Raw genomic sequence first — 13,010 nt, forward strand, 5'->3', positions numbered from 1 at the left:
TATGTATATGGTGTTTGTGTGTATGTGTGGTGTGTGTATATGTGTGTGATATTTGTGTGTGGTATGTATGTGTATGTTATGTGTGTGTGTGTGGTTTGCGTGTGTGTGTGGTACTTTTATATGTGTATGTATGTTGTGTGTATGTGGTGTTTGTGTGTATGTGTGGTGTGTGTATATGTGTGTGATATTTGTGTGTGGTATGTATGTATATGTTATGTGTGTTTGTGTATGTATGTGTGGTGTGTGTATGTTGTGTGTATATGGTGTTTGTGTGTATGTGTGATGTGTGTGTATGTTGTGTGTATGTGTGGTGTGTGTATATGTGTGTGACATTTGTGTGTGGTGTGTATGTGTATGTTATGTGTGTGTATGTGTGTGTGTGTGTTTTGTGTGTATATGGTGTTTGTGTGTATGTGTGGTGTGTGTGTATGTTGTGTGTATGTGTGGTGTGTGTATATGTGTGTGACATTTGTGTGTGGTGTGTATGTGTATGTTATGTGTGTGTGTATGTGTGTGTGTGTGTGTGTGTGTGTGTGTGTGCGTGTGTGCGCGAGTGCGCATGCACGATGTGAGTCATGATAGAAGTAGCTTCCTAGCAAACCTAGATACCTCAGAGTCTTGTGTTAAGGTTACATGAACTTGGTCCCAACTATTGCTGGAGGCCGGGGTTGGGAGGGCAGACGGGTGGGTGGAGCTGAAGTCGCATAGCTCCGCCAGGCCTTCACGGCTGCTGCTGCCAGTTGGTGCGCTCTAAAGCCGATTTGCTTTGGCACTGTACTGAAACATGAATTTTTCAAGTTCCTCATTTCACTTGAAATATGACTTAGGGAATTGCTAAATTCAGACTCTAGCATTAGGGATTTTTCCAAATGCAAACAAAGTCATCCATTTAAATCCTCACTCTTGAAGATGTGGCTTCAGCAAAAGAAGTCTGAAGACACGAGCTGGGACATTTGAAGACTCGCACTAAGTGGTGAAGAGCCTCTTTGTCAGTCTCAGCCAATTCCCACAGGAAAGTGGAGACCTCCAAGAGTGGCTAAGTCCACAACCTTTCATCTCTGCAGAACTAAAAATCTGGGTAGTTTCTGTGACTCACACTTTTATTAGGACATTAGTTGAAAAATCGCTTATAAATGTCTTTGGAGATGTCCAGCTGTACCCAATATCTGTTAATTTTATGAGGCCGTACATCAATTAACACCCAGCCTGCAAACAAAACAACAGGCTAACTTTTCTAGTACCTTCTCTTCAGATACAAAAAACACGGATTATTCAACTTAATCAAGACAAAAGGGACTAGAAGGTACAGAGAAAGGTCTCACCATGCGGTCATGCTGCAGGAAGGGACTGGGGGGGGGTGGCGGGTGAACCGCAGAAGAGCCGTGCTGTACAGGTTTCCTTGACAACTGTTCCCATAGAAGCAGTGTTCAGAGATAGACACAGACACAGCAGCTAGAAAGATTAACTGGTGATCATGCCCCAGTATCTAGGGCAGCACCGTTTGACAACATTGCGGCACTCACTTTTAAATCACAGTGATTGGGTGTTTTAAGGTGGAATTCCCCTTTTTCCCTCCCCAAATAAGAAATCCCCTCTTAAAGAGGATAGCAACCACAATTAAATTGCTGCCTTGGGGGGAAAAAAGCTATCCTATGTAGCCTTTATTTTTCATTTAATATTAAAAGTCCTACCAAAAGGCCAGCCCATGAGCCCTTCACAGGTTGATGGGGGTTGGTTCTTAGAGATCTAATCACAGCTCTGTTAAACATCTCCTCTGTGGGGGTGCGATGTGTACCTCAGTGACCTCAGTGCACTTTAAGGTATCAGGAAAGCCTTTCTTAACCTGAACCATGGCGCGAAAACGCAAGCACAAATTGAGACAGAGAATACAAGAGTACCTCTGAGACAGCCTCTCTCCTATTGGCTGTGGAACACGGACGGACCTCTCAGCCAGCAATTCCCAGTGTGAAGAGATCTGTGTGCAAATGGTGGGAAAATTGAGAGAAGAAAGGGGGTGGAGTCAGAAGGGCTGTGGAGCTAAGAACCGCTGCACAAAGGAACCCAACAGGTCGGGATAAAAGAACCCTTTGAAGTGTTAAAATAGGATTACTACACCAATTCTGGTCGCCCACCTAGGAAAGATCAGAAAGGTAATTATCCCAGCCCCGAGAAGTAAATACAGAAAATAGGACGCCAGAGGGAAGTATACCAAAATAAAGACTTCAATTAATAGAAGGCCCCTAAGAAACTGCCTCTCTCTTTTCTTGTTTTCTTACTGGTATTCGAGATGCTTTTCCCCAAAAGTACAATTATCTCAGCAGAATGGAGGAAGACTTGAAATCGCAGTGTACACACACTGCTGTGAATAAGGCAGACACAAAACAGAGGGCCAAAGGCCAGTTTCTAGGCCCAAGGCCTGACTGTCGCCTGGGAGCCTGGGCTGCTCGGATCCCAGGGTAGCCTGGAATACCACAGACTCAACGATCGGGAAAGCGGAGCCTACGGAGAACGCTTCTGAGCTATTTCAGCTAAAGTGATACAAGCAGCGGCCCGGCCATTGGGAGAAATCCACCCGTAGTCCGGGCTCCCTGGCAAGGAGAAATGGAATGGCCATTGTGGCGGCCCCTCCCTCTCTGTGGCTTGGCCTTGGCTTTCATCTAAGGTGGTGTTTGAAACCAGAGCCCTGTCTATTCTCCCTGCAATAGCCAAGGTCAGCCTGCTGTCTAGCCATCGTGGGTGTCATCACCTCAACCAGAACATGAAGACTGGAGACAGACTGGCCCAATCACGTCCCGCAATTATCGATTCTCTCGGAGAGAAAAAAAAATCGCAATCGGCCTTTGTCTTTGACAAGGTGGCGCAGTTCAGCCGCGGGCTTACTTCCAGTCTATTGGTTTTCCAGTGTTACAGGTAAAGAGTTCTTGTTTGTCGCCGCCACTAATTGGAACATTTTAAAGCCCAAACTGTGTGTAAGGGAGCAAGCAATTAACTTTCCCTTATGGTTCTCTTTGTGCTGTGCCACAGACACAGCCTGGGGCAAGGTAGACATCAGCCCCTACAGTACCGGGAAACCTTCCTATGCCCCACCTCCTCCCCCAGGACCCACCCCCACCCCCACCCCCTCACCCCATCACCCCCGCTAAGGAAGGTGGGGCAGACAGAGTTTCTGCTTCAGGGGTACCACTGAGGGGAAGACAGGAGTAAAGAAACACCTAGCTGAAATTTCTTGACAAGGCAGTGGGAAGAACAGAATGTTCCAGAAACACACACAAAAGTCCAAAAGTAGGAAGGTGAGAAAAGTTTCATAAGGACCCGGTCCTTACGTGCGAGTGTATGTGTGTGCGCACGCGCGTGTGCATGCGTGAGTGTGAGTGTGCGTGTATGTTGAGACAGGTCTCAGTCTGTAACCCACACCAGCTGAGTACTCTTATGTCAGCCTCCGAGCACTGGGATTGGTGAGCATCAGCCCCCATTGCCCATTTTCACGTGATTCATAGGGCAGAGTAAGGCGATGGAGGGGTCAACCCCACATGGCGTCAGTCCGTCTTGTAACCTTTTCGTTTTCTCACTGTACCTCTGCCTGTTCGTTGCTCTGTTATACGTGAGCAAGTCTGTACCCCTTTCCCTGACTTTACCCCTCCTCGTAGAGGTTTACAGGACATAAAATAGACAGTAAGTCTATGGGACACCTTAAAATAATAATAATAATAAAAACAATTAAAGAAGTTATATTTCCCATGTGCATTTTCCCTTTGTGGCAGAACATGTTTGGTTTTTTTTTTTTTTTTTTTTTTTTTTTTGACAGCATCTTGCTCCGTAGCCCAGGCTAGCCTAGAACTCACTAGTGCAGGCTGGCTTTGAACTCTTGGTGGTCTTGGTCTCCTGAGGGCTGAGCTTACAGGTGTGCTTCATGCTTCACCTCATCCGGCTTTCTTTCTCACCTCCTCCTCACCCCTCCCATTTTCAGAGCCAGGCTTCAATGCATGCCGGGCAAGCATTCTGTCTCATCTTAAGTGGGCGGAGTCTGGAGCCCAGGTCTGCTTCACAGACCTGGTACTTGCTTCCTTGTGTGAGCTTGAGCCTGTTGCTTGATTCCCCTGCCTTCCTTTCTTCCTATGTAAAGTGGAGCTAAGAATAGCATCTCAGGGGCTTTCCCTGCCAACTCATGGTTTAGACTAGCGCCCCGGCAAACTGTAAGTTATTGTTTTTTTTTTCCTTGAGGTAATACCAATTATTTCTGAGAAGAAGTCTGGAACCGCAGGGGTTAACTTCTGACACATAAATAGTTAAACACATAAAGCACTGAATACAAACAATCCGTAGGTTAGTTTAGAAATACTTTCAGGACACCGATAGCACCCCAGATTAAGTACCCTCTCCGACGGGATTTAATGCTTCCCGATTTGTAGGTCTGGGTTTTAATCTTCCCAGACGCACCAATTAGATGAACACTTAATTTAGATCAGATTATTAAAGTAACTACTGCTGATACCAGAAGACTCGGAGACGAAAGAGACCGAAATCAAAGTCATCCATTCTTCTAGCGTTAAAAACAATTACTATTAAGGTTTCGCTACACCGGCTTGTATATGACATGCCACTTTTCTGTATACTTTCTCCAACGCGTGCGCACATATGTGTGAACATGTGTTCATGTTTTAAAATCCAGAGCCCTCAAGAAACTCATACATACTAGCTTCCTATAGCTACCCCACAAAGTCCCTCAAACTGGGTCATTTAAAACAAAAGAAATGTATTCGTTCCTGGCACTGGAGCTAGAAGCCTAGAAACGTGATTTGAGAAAGGCCTCTGTCTAGTGGTCCTGGGGTGGGGGTGGGGGCGGGGCCTCCGTCTGGTGGTCGGTGTGGGGGTGAAGCGGGGACGGGGTCTCCATCTTCTGGTCCTGGGGGGGGCGGGGCCTCCGTCTGCTGGTCCTGGGGGGTGGGGGCGGGGCCTCCGTCTGCTGGTCCTGGGTCTGGGATGGGGGCCGGGACCCTTTCTTGCCTCTTTTAGCTTCTGGAATTCCTAGTGTCCCTTGTTTTGCAGCAGTCTAACTCCCGACCTGCTTCTGTTTTCACATGACCTTTTCCACTGTGTGTCTCTATCACTGATCCGACTTAATTCTCCCCTCTCTCTCCAGCATGATCTTTTCTTTGCTGAGCTCATCTGCAAATGTCCCACATTCTAAAGTTCCCGGTAAACCCGAATATCCGGGACACACTCAACCGGCGGTGCAGCACAGCAAGGAAAATATTTGGCTTCAACCATACGATATGCTATGCACCCTTCTATCCGACTGTAGCCCAGAGAGCAGTAGCAGATTCCCCTTTTCAGTCTGGCCTCCGGCCCAGGCAGTCTAGCCCAGCTTCCTTCCGTAGATCACTCTCTGAGTGCCTATTTGTTGACTAGGGTAGATGTGACTGAAGTGGAATTTGGCGCTTCTGCTGTTATCCAAGACCTAGGAAGAGCCACAGAACCTGAGGCTTGAATTTCACCGATGCTCGGAATTACATACAGCCTCAGAGCAGGCTGCCATGGTAACCACAGTCACCATCCGGTTACCCTCCCCAAAGTGCTGCCCTTTAGTAGATCGATGTCTACCTGCTCGCCAGCCCAGAGTTCTTTTTCCTTTTCCATCTTTGTTTATTGTGCACTGACCTCAGGCCATCTCTGTTTACCTTCAATGTCATTCATATCAAAACACCTCCGTCATTGGAATCACTTAGGGTCCTCTCAATTTACCCCAGAAACATCGTGGGACATTGAACTTGATGGAGAACTGTCGTCATCCCAGTCACTTTCCAGTCAGATCTCGGGTTCACTATGCAGGGAGCCGCCTCCACAGGACGACTGCGAGTAAGCAGTCTGGAGAAGTCGTCGGTTCCACAGAAAATGCACTACCTTCCTGGGACAGGTGTCTGTTTGAGCCAGAGGTACCTGCTGGACGTCTCCTCGGCTTTAGCTAACGATGGTTTGTCATTAGCTCAGGCAGGTGAACACACAACTTGGCGGCTTTTGTCACATTTGATAACTTAGGGTGATTGCCCACCATGGATTAACTGTGAGGAAAATCCTCATTCCTTAAATAAAAAGACATTAAACGCCAACACATGAGCCGATCTTTCAAGCCCACTAGGATTTGAAGGTCTTGAACAGCCCACACCTAGTGCCAGCGGGGGAAAAGAGCAAACACCCGAAGAAAGATGGAAAATGGGATTCAGACAGCTTAGTGGGTAAAATGGTGCCGTGCAAATGTAAGCCCCAAGAATCCTTGTAAAACCCAGCTATGCGGCACCTGTGTCTAATCCCAAAGTTCCGGGAGAGGGAGACGGGAAGATCCTCAGAAGTTCACGGACCAGCTCATCTGCTGTATGCAGCAGGGAAGTCTGAAGAAATCCTCCAAAGAGTTACTGGAGGTAGTCCTCTGATCTCTACGTTCTAGCACACACATTTACACACACACACATACACACACATACACACATGCAAATACACACACACTATACACATCATACACACACACATCATACACACAGAGACACACACTAATTATATATAATATATACCATACATGTACACACATACCCACATTTACACACACAGACATACTCATACACATATACATATCATACATGTACACACACATCATACATATGTATGCATCATATACACACAGACACATACACGTTATAAACACACATCATGCATGTATACACATCACACATACCCACATTTACATACACACAGACACACACTCACTCATACATGTACATACACAATACACATAATACATGTACACACACACACACACACACACACACACACACACTGAAGTGGGGCTAGATGATCAAACCTCCACTGAGCACAGTATGAGGGAAGGACAGGCTGCTCTCTTTGATGTCACCTGTCCCATCTGCCAGGCTGCAGAAAGGGTTTTTAACAAAGCAAGCCACACCCTCACATGGATTTGTCTTTTTGGTTTTCTTCTATTGCTTTGTTAACAGAATCAACAGAAATCAACCCACCATGCGAAGACACCACCTAAAGCAGGTTTTATAAAGGCAGAGAATAAACATGCTGGTCTAGAAAACCACCTGCTCACAAATACAACTACATCTACCCCACGAGGTAACTATTGAGTCCAATTGACGGCATGACAATGGGACCAAGAGCAGCCAGCAGACCGCCTCCCGGTGAGGTGTGGCTGAATGCTTTCACAGCGGCTTCTGTTTTCTTGAGAGATTTCAGAATTTTATGCTTCTCCATAGCTCTGTCAACAACCAGGTTGGCACAGTTTGAAAACTAACAGAATTACTCAGACTCTGAGAGCAAATCTCGGCAACCTCCCGTTTCAGTCTCGTTACTGAAGAGACCCTGCCTGCTTAAGAAACGCCATCCTGAATTTCAATGCTAAAATGGTTCTTTGGCACGCCAAGAACCGAGGTTTTTACAATTTTGTACTTCAGTTTTATCCAAATGCAACATTTTAAATAGCCATATGTCTAAATGTCTAAATTGTTCTCAAGCTGGACTCCTGAGTGTGTATGAGTTGTGTGTATATGTATGGTATGTGTAGGTGTATGTGTGTATATTGTGTATGTGCATTGTATCTGTATATGTGTTGTCTGTCTGTCTGTATGTGTATGTATCTGTATATGTGTGTGTTGTCTGTCTGTATGTGTGTGTATGTGTGTTATGTGTGTTATATATGTGTATGTGTTTGTGTGGTATGCATGGTATATGTATGTGTGTGTCATGTGTGTATATGTGTGGTGTGTGTGATGTGTATGTGTTTGTGTGGTATATGTGGTATATATGTGTGTGCTGTGTATGGTATGTGGTGTATGTGTGTGTTATGTGTGTACTTGTTTGTGTGGTGTGCATGGCGTATGTGTATATTTCTATGTATGTGTGTAGTATGTCATGTATATGTGTGTATGTGTATATGTGTGTGTGTTGTGTGTGGTGTATGTGTGTATGTGTGTGTTATGTGCATATGTGCTTCTGTGGTGTGTCATGTGTATATGTGTGTCATGTGTGTATGTGTGTAGGTGTATGTGTGTTTATGTGTATATGTGTGCATAGTATATGGTATGTCATGTGTATCTGGGTTTGTGTGGTGCATGTGGTGTATGTGTGTTGTATGTGTGATGTGTCATGTGCATATATGTAGTGTGTTTCCTATGTATATGTGTTTTGTGTGTTGTGTGTGGTATATGTGTATCTAGTATATGTGTATATGTGTCTGTGTTGTGTGTGGTGCAGGTATGTTGTGTTGTATGTATGTGTGTGTGCTTGCAGTATGTTGTGTTGTATGTGTGTGTGGTGTGTAGTATATGTGTGTGTGCTGTGTGGTATGTGGTATGTGTGTGTAGTGTATGTGGTATATATGTGTGTGTGTATGATATGTGGTTTGTCCTGGTATGTGTGTGTTGTATGTATGTGTATGTGATCTGTATGTATTTGTGTGGAACATGGTCTGTGTGGTATACATGTGTATGTGTTATATATGTGTATGTTTGTAAAGTGTGTGGTATATGGTGTATGTTGTGCTGTGTGTTGCATGTATATGTATGTTGTGTGATTGTGTGTATGGAGTGTGTGTTTGTGTGATATGTATGCATTTGTGAAATGTGTGTTATGTGGTGTATGTGTAGTGCGTGTGATGTGTGTGTGTATTTATGTGTTGTGTGTGTATGTGTTGTATTGTGTATGTGTGTGTGTTTGTGTGTGTGTGTGTGTGTGTGTGTGTGTGTGTGTGTGGTTTTTCATTTCACCATTTACGATTGTGTAATAAACTACCTTGAAACCTGGTGGCCTAAGACTTAAGGCATGTTTGACCATTCTTACTGTCCACCTACCAGGATTTCAGGTTTCACTGGAAATTTCCTGTGGTCTTTGTCACAACAGTTAGGCCACTCAACAGAATTCACTGGTGGCTGATGGGTTGAAGCAGAGAGCTCCGGTCACCTATAGCTCCTTAATGGCTAAAGAGCTGTCTGCTTTCTCTCTGTGAAGGTCTAACTGGGTAGGCTGTCAAGATTCAGGGCTCCAGGCCAGCGTTCCAATAAGCAGGAGGGGACAGCTAGAAGCTGCTTTAAAGCTGAACTCAGGCCCCAGTACAGAGTTACTTCCTCTGGCGATGGTGGTAGAGCAAGTTTTAGGACAGCCAAAGCCACACAGAGAAAGCCTGTTAACAACAACAACAACCACAACATGACAAAGTTCAAGAGCCTGTTAGGTAAGTGGAGGTGATATCGATTTCTCCACCTCAAATAAAAAGGTGATTTGTAGGCCTGGAAGCATAGCTCGGTGGTGGGGAGGTCCTGGATTCAACTTCCTAGCAATGGAAAGAAGACAAAGAGAACGGTGTCTGTATCTCTTTAAGTTTCTATAGTGTATACTTTGTTTTTTATTGGGAAACGATGTATTGAATATGTATCAAAGAAGACAAAATAGTATCCAGATCTCCAGATACATATCTTCCATTTCGACAACTGTTGACTCTTGGTGGGTTCTCTCATTCCCATCCTTCTGTTCTCTCTGTTCCCATATGATTTTAAATCAAATCCCAGACACCACATGGGCTATCATTCACCCACAGCAGGAGAGCCTCCAGGTACTGGAAAGCAGTAAGGGCAGCGGCCAGAGGAACTGTCTACTCATTGTTCCAATCAAAAGCTTTCTTTCATTTTTAACAAATCACCCTCACCTCCCAGAGGAGCTTTTCTGCTTGGGCTCTGGTGACACTCATTGGACTGGAGACCTGGGAGACTTGGGTCTGGTGTCAGCACCTACTGGCTTTGATGGAGTGACATTGGCAATGACTAGCTTTTCCACCTTGCTGGGCACATCCTGTTCATCACTGAAACTCACTGTTGGTCCACTTTACAGATTTGGTTAGAGACACTAAACAACTTCCTTAGGCTCAAAGGAAGTTGAGTTTTCCTTGACTCACGCTTTGGCTGGTCCTGCCTTGGTCCAGGGGCGTTTCACTGAGAGTAATTCGGTAAATGATTAACAAGAACCTTTGAAAATACTTTACTGTCCTAAATCACAAAAAGCTCCGAGTAGTTAGTACATTTTCTGTCTAATTAACTGTTAGACAATTTTATCCATGTCTATCATATATGGGGATTATATGACCCCTTCATTGTCCTCCATGGTCATGTCTTCACCTTCAGCCCCCTGACCCTCTTCTGTATATTGCACTTCCCTACTCACTTCCTCTGAACTGGCAATGCTTTACGACTGTGTAATTTATTAAATCAAAATATGAATACATCCATACCCATGGACATGCATATTTTTTTTCTACTTCTCCCATTCTTACACAAAAGATAACGCTTTCCTATATTCTAACTGTAGCAAAGGCATTCCTAAACTCGCTATGTAGCCCAGGCTAGCCCCAAACTTGTGACTGTCCCCCTGTGTCAGCTCACCAAGTGCTCGGATTACAGGCATGAGCTAGCATACTTAGCTTCTCAATGAGTGTTTGTCAGCCTCTAATGTAGACCAGCTGACGCCTCTCTGGTGTGCTGAGCGTGGGAAGTGTGATCATGAGGGAGCTAGGGGAGAGGTGGGTAGGAAGGTAACGGTGTCAGAGAGAACTCTGGGAGGCTGAAGGCTGAGAACGCTAATTCTCTCATTAATAGAAAGGAAAGAATTAGAGATCAGAGACGTGTGGAAGGGAGGTGGGTGGGCACCCACAGGAACATTGTCTTCCTTCTAATTCCATCCAAGAGCAGCTCTGTCTCTTTAGATCTCTACTACGGAACTGAGCTGCATCAGTTGCGTGACTGTGAATCACGCTACTGTGTTCCAGTTTTACTATCCTAGCCGTTGATCGGAATCTAGACAGGGAACAAGGTCCAGCCAGGAAGCTGGCGCGTGTAGGTAGCTGGCTAGCATTCTAGCTGGCACTGTGACTTAACACAGAACGTTTTGTTTCACGGTTGAGTTTTCAAAATTCTCAAACATGTCATTACGCCCACAGCGAGAACACAGAGAAACAGCTTCTCTTGGAGCTAAGGGTTTGAAGGAGGGGTGACAGGCAGGAACAGGAGCAATGGGCACACTTTCAGAGAGCTAAGGGAACCGTTGCCAAAACTCAACATAAAACTGTATGGACGTCTCAGGTCTCCATTCCTTCCTTTGCAAAGATACCTGACTGCTGGGTAAGTCTTCCTCAGGTGATGCCCCCGCCCTCTGTATGTCCTGGTAGTCTCCCCTGCCATCCATGTTTGAGCAGATTCTTCTAGAATTCAGAAGAATTCACTTTTCCCCTTGAGTGACGTATTTCTTGAACTCACAGTCTTAGCAAGTATGGGACATGGACCTCCTCGTTCCTGTGCTAATAAGTAGCCTTTCCACAACACAGGGCTGAGATTCTCCTTCATTTGTTCATGACTTTGTAGCATCTTATTTTGAAGCGAGGCCTTGCCATGTGGCCTAGCCTGGCCTTAAACTCAGTCTTCTGCCCAAGCCTCCTGAATGCTGAGATTGCAGTAGACCCATCACACGTGGCTTGTTAACAAATCTTATATTTCAGGATCATTTTACATCTATAGAAAAGCCACTAAAACAGGACAGAGGCTTCACGTCCTTTACCATTTCCCCATTTCTCACATATGACGTCAATACGGCAGACATAGTCACAAAAAAATGGACTCAGTCATTTTAAATGAGTTCCGTAGCTTGCTTGGATCTCTTTAGAATGTCGTATCTTTGTTATATCCCAGAATCCTGTCTAAGATACCACATATATTTGTATTTTTTAGGTTCCTCTTTACTGAATAGTTTATGATTAACTTTTTTATATTTGAACCATCTACTCCTAGGGTACTAATCAAGATTCTCAACGCCACCACTCCCGAGCCTCAGGGTTGCACATGCCATGGAGACTTTTGATTTTAGGAAAGTTTGTTGCTTTGGGACAATCTCAGCTGTCTCACAAGAAGTTAATTACTGGGTTTCCTGACTGCTTACTGCCCTGGTGTGTGTGTGTGTGTGTGTGTGTGTGTGTGTGTGTGTGTGTGTGTGTGTGTGTGTGTGTGTGTTAGTCCCACCTAAAGGTAAAGGAATATTCTAGATTCCCCGATGCTCTTTGCAACCCCAGGGTTCCCTGGCAACGCATCCTCTGCTGTCCTCAGGACTAGGAGAAAAAAGTATATTGTGCTTGAGATGGAAACTCTTGGCCCAAGGTGCTGCAATGAGGCTCGACTCAGAAGAGTACCAAACACAGGAAGGGAGGGGGTTTACAAGGCAACAACCAAGGGAAAGACGGTCAACTGCCTTGCCATGTGGCGATGAAGGTTACAAAGCTTGGTTGGGCTCATTAAGGTGCGTGTAAGTACCCAAGGTATGGCTGTCCCATCTATGAGGGGAGGCCAAGATCAGAGATCTGGTACATTTTTGGCATGATAATAAAGAAGTCTTAGAGGACTGGTCATTGTCCCCCAGAAAGCTATGATGCTGACTCCTAAATATGAGGGGAACATCAAGGCTTCCCTCGTTCACTCTTTAGATCTGTAGATGTTAGAAAAATTCCTCTGTTGGAGGGAAAAGTTAAAGGCTCTTAGAATTGTCTGGCAACAGTGACTGGACATTAAAGACACTTACATGTGAGGCTGGAGGATGGCTCAACGGTTATGAGCACAAAAGATCAGCCCCATAGGATCCGACTCCCTCTTCTGCCTTTCCTCCTGCACTGCAAGCACATGATGCACACACACACACACACACACACACACACACACACACACACACACGTGTAAAACATCCATACACATACAACTAGTAATAAATAAGTTTTTTGAAAAGAAGGTTAAATGTCAGGAGAAGTTAGGAGTTTATATTAGGATTGGAACCTGAATGTTCAAGTTTCTTGCTTTTACCCAGAGCCCAGCGCTCTCCTGTCCCTCTAGGGAAAAAAACTCGAGCCAGCTTGGGGCTCTCTCCCATAGGCACTGCTGTGTAATCAACTTCTCGACGCTAAGTGGCTGAGACTA

At 45.2% G+C, this 13,010-nt stretch overlaps 1 long non-coding RNA gene across 1 annotated transcript; it reads left to right on the forward strand.

Moving 5' to 3' along the window:
* Positions 1-10,993: 10,993 nt before the first annotated feature.
* Positions 10,994-12,270, forward strand: LOC134481704 (uncharacterized). The gene is made up of 2 exons (XR_010057447.1): positions 10,994-11,177; positions 11,841-12,270. It is a non-coding gene; the product is annotated as an uncharacterized LOC134481704 (long non-coding RNA).
* Positions 12,271-13,010: the final 740 nt, after the last annotated feature.

This window comes from Rattus norvegicus, chromosome 14 (genome assembly GCF_036323735.1).
Source record: "Rattus norvegicus strain BN/NHsdMcwi chromosome 14, GRCr8, whole genome shotgun sequence".
In the NCBI taxonomy this organism is placed as follows: Eukaryota; Metazoa; Chordata; class Mammalia; order Rodentia; family Muridae; genus Rattus; species Rattus norvegicus.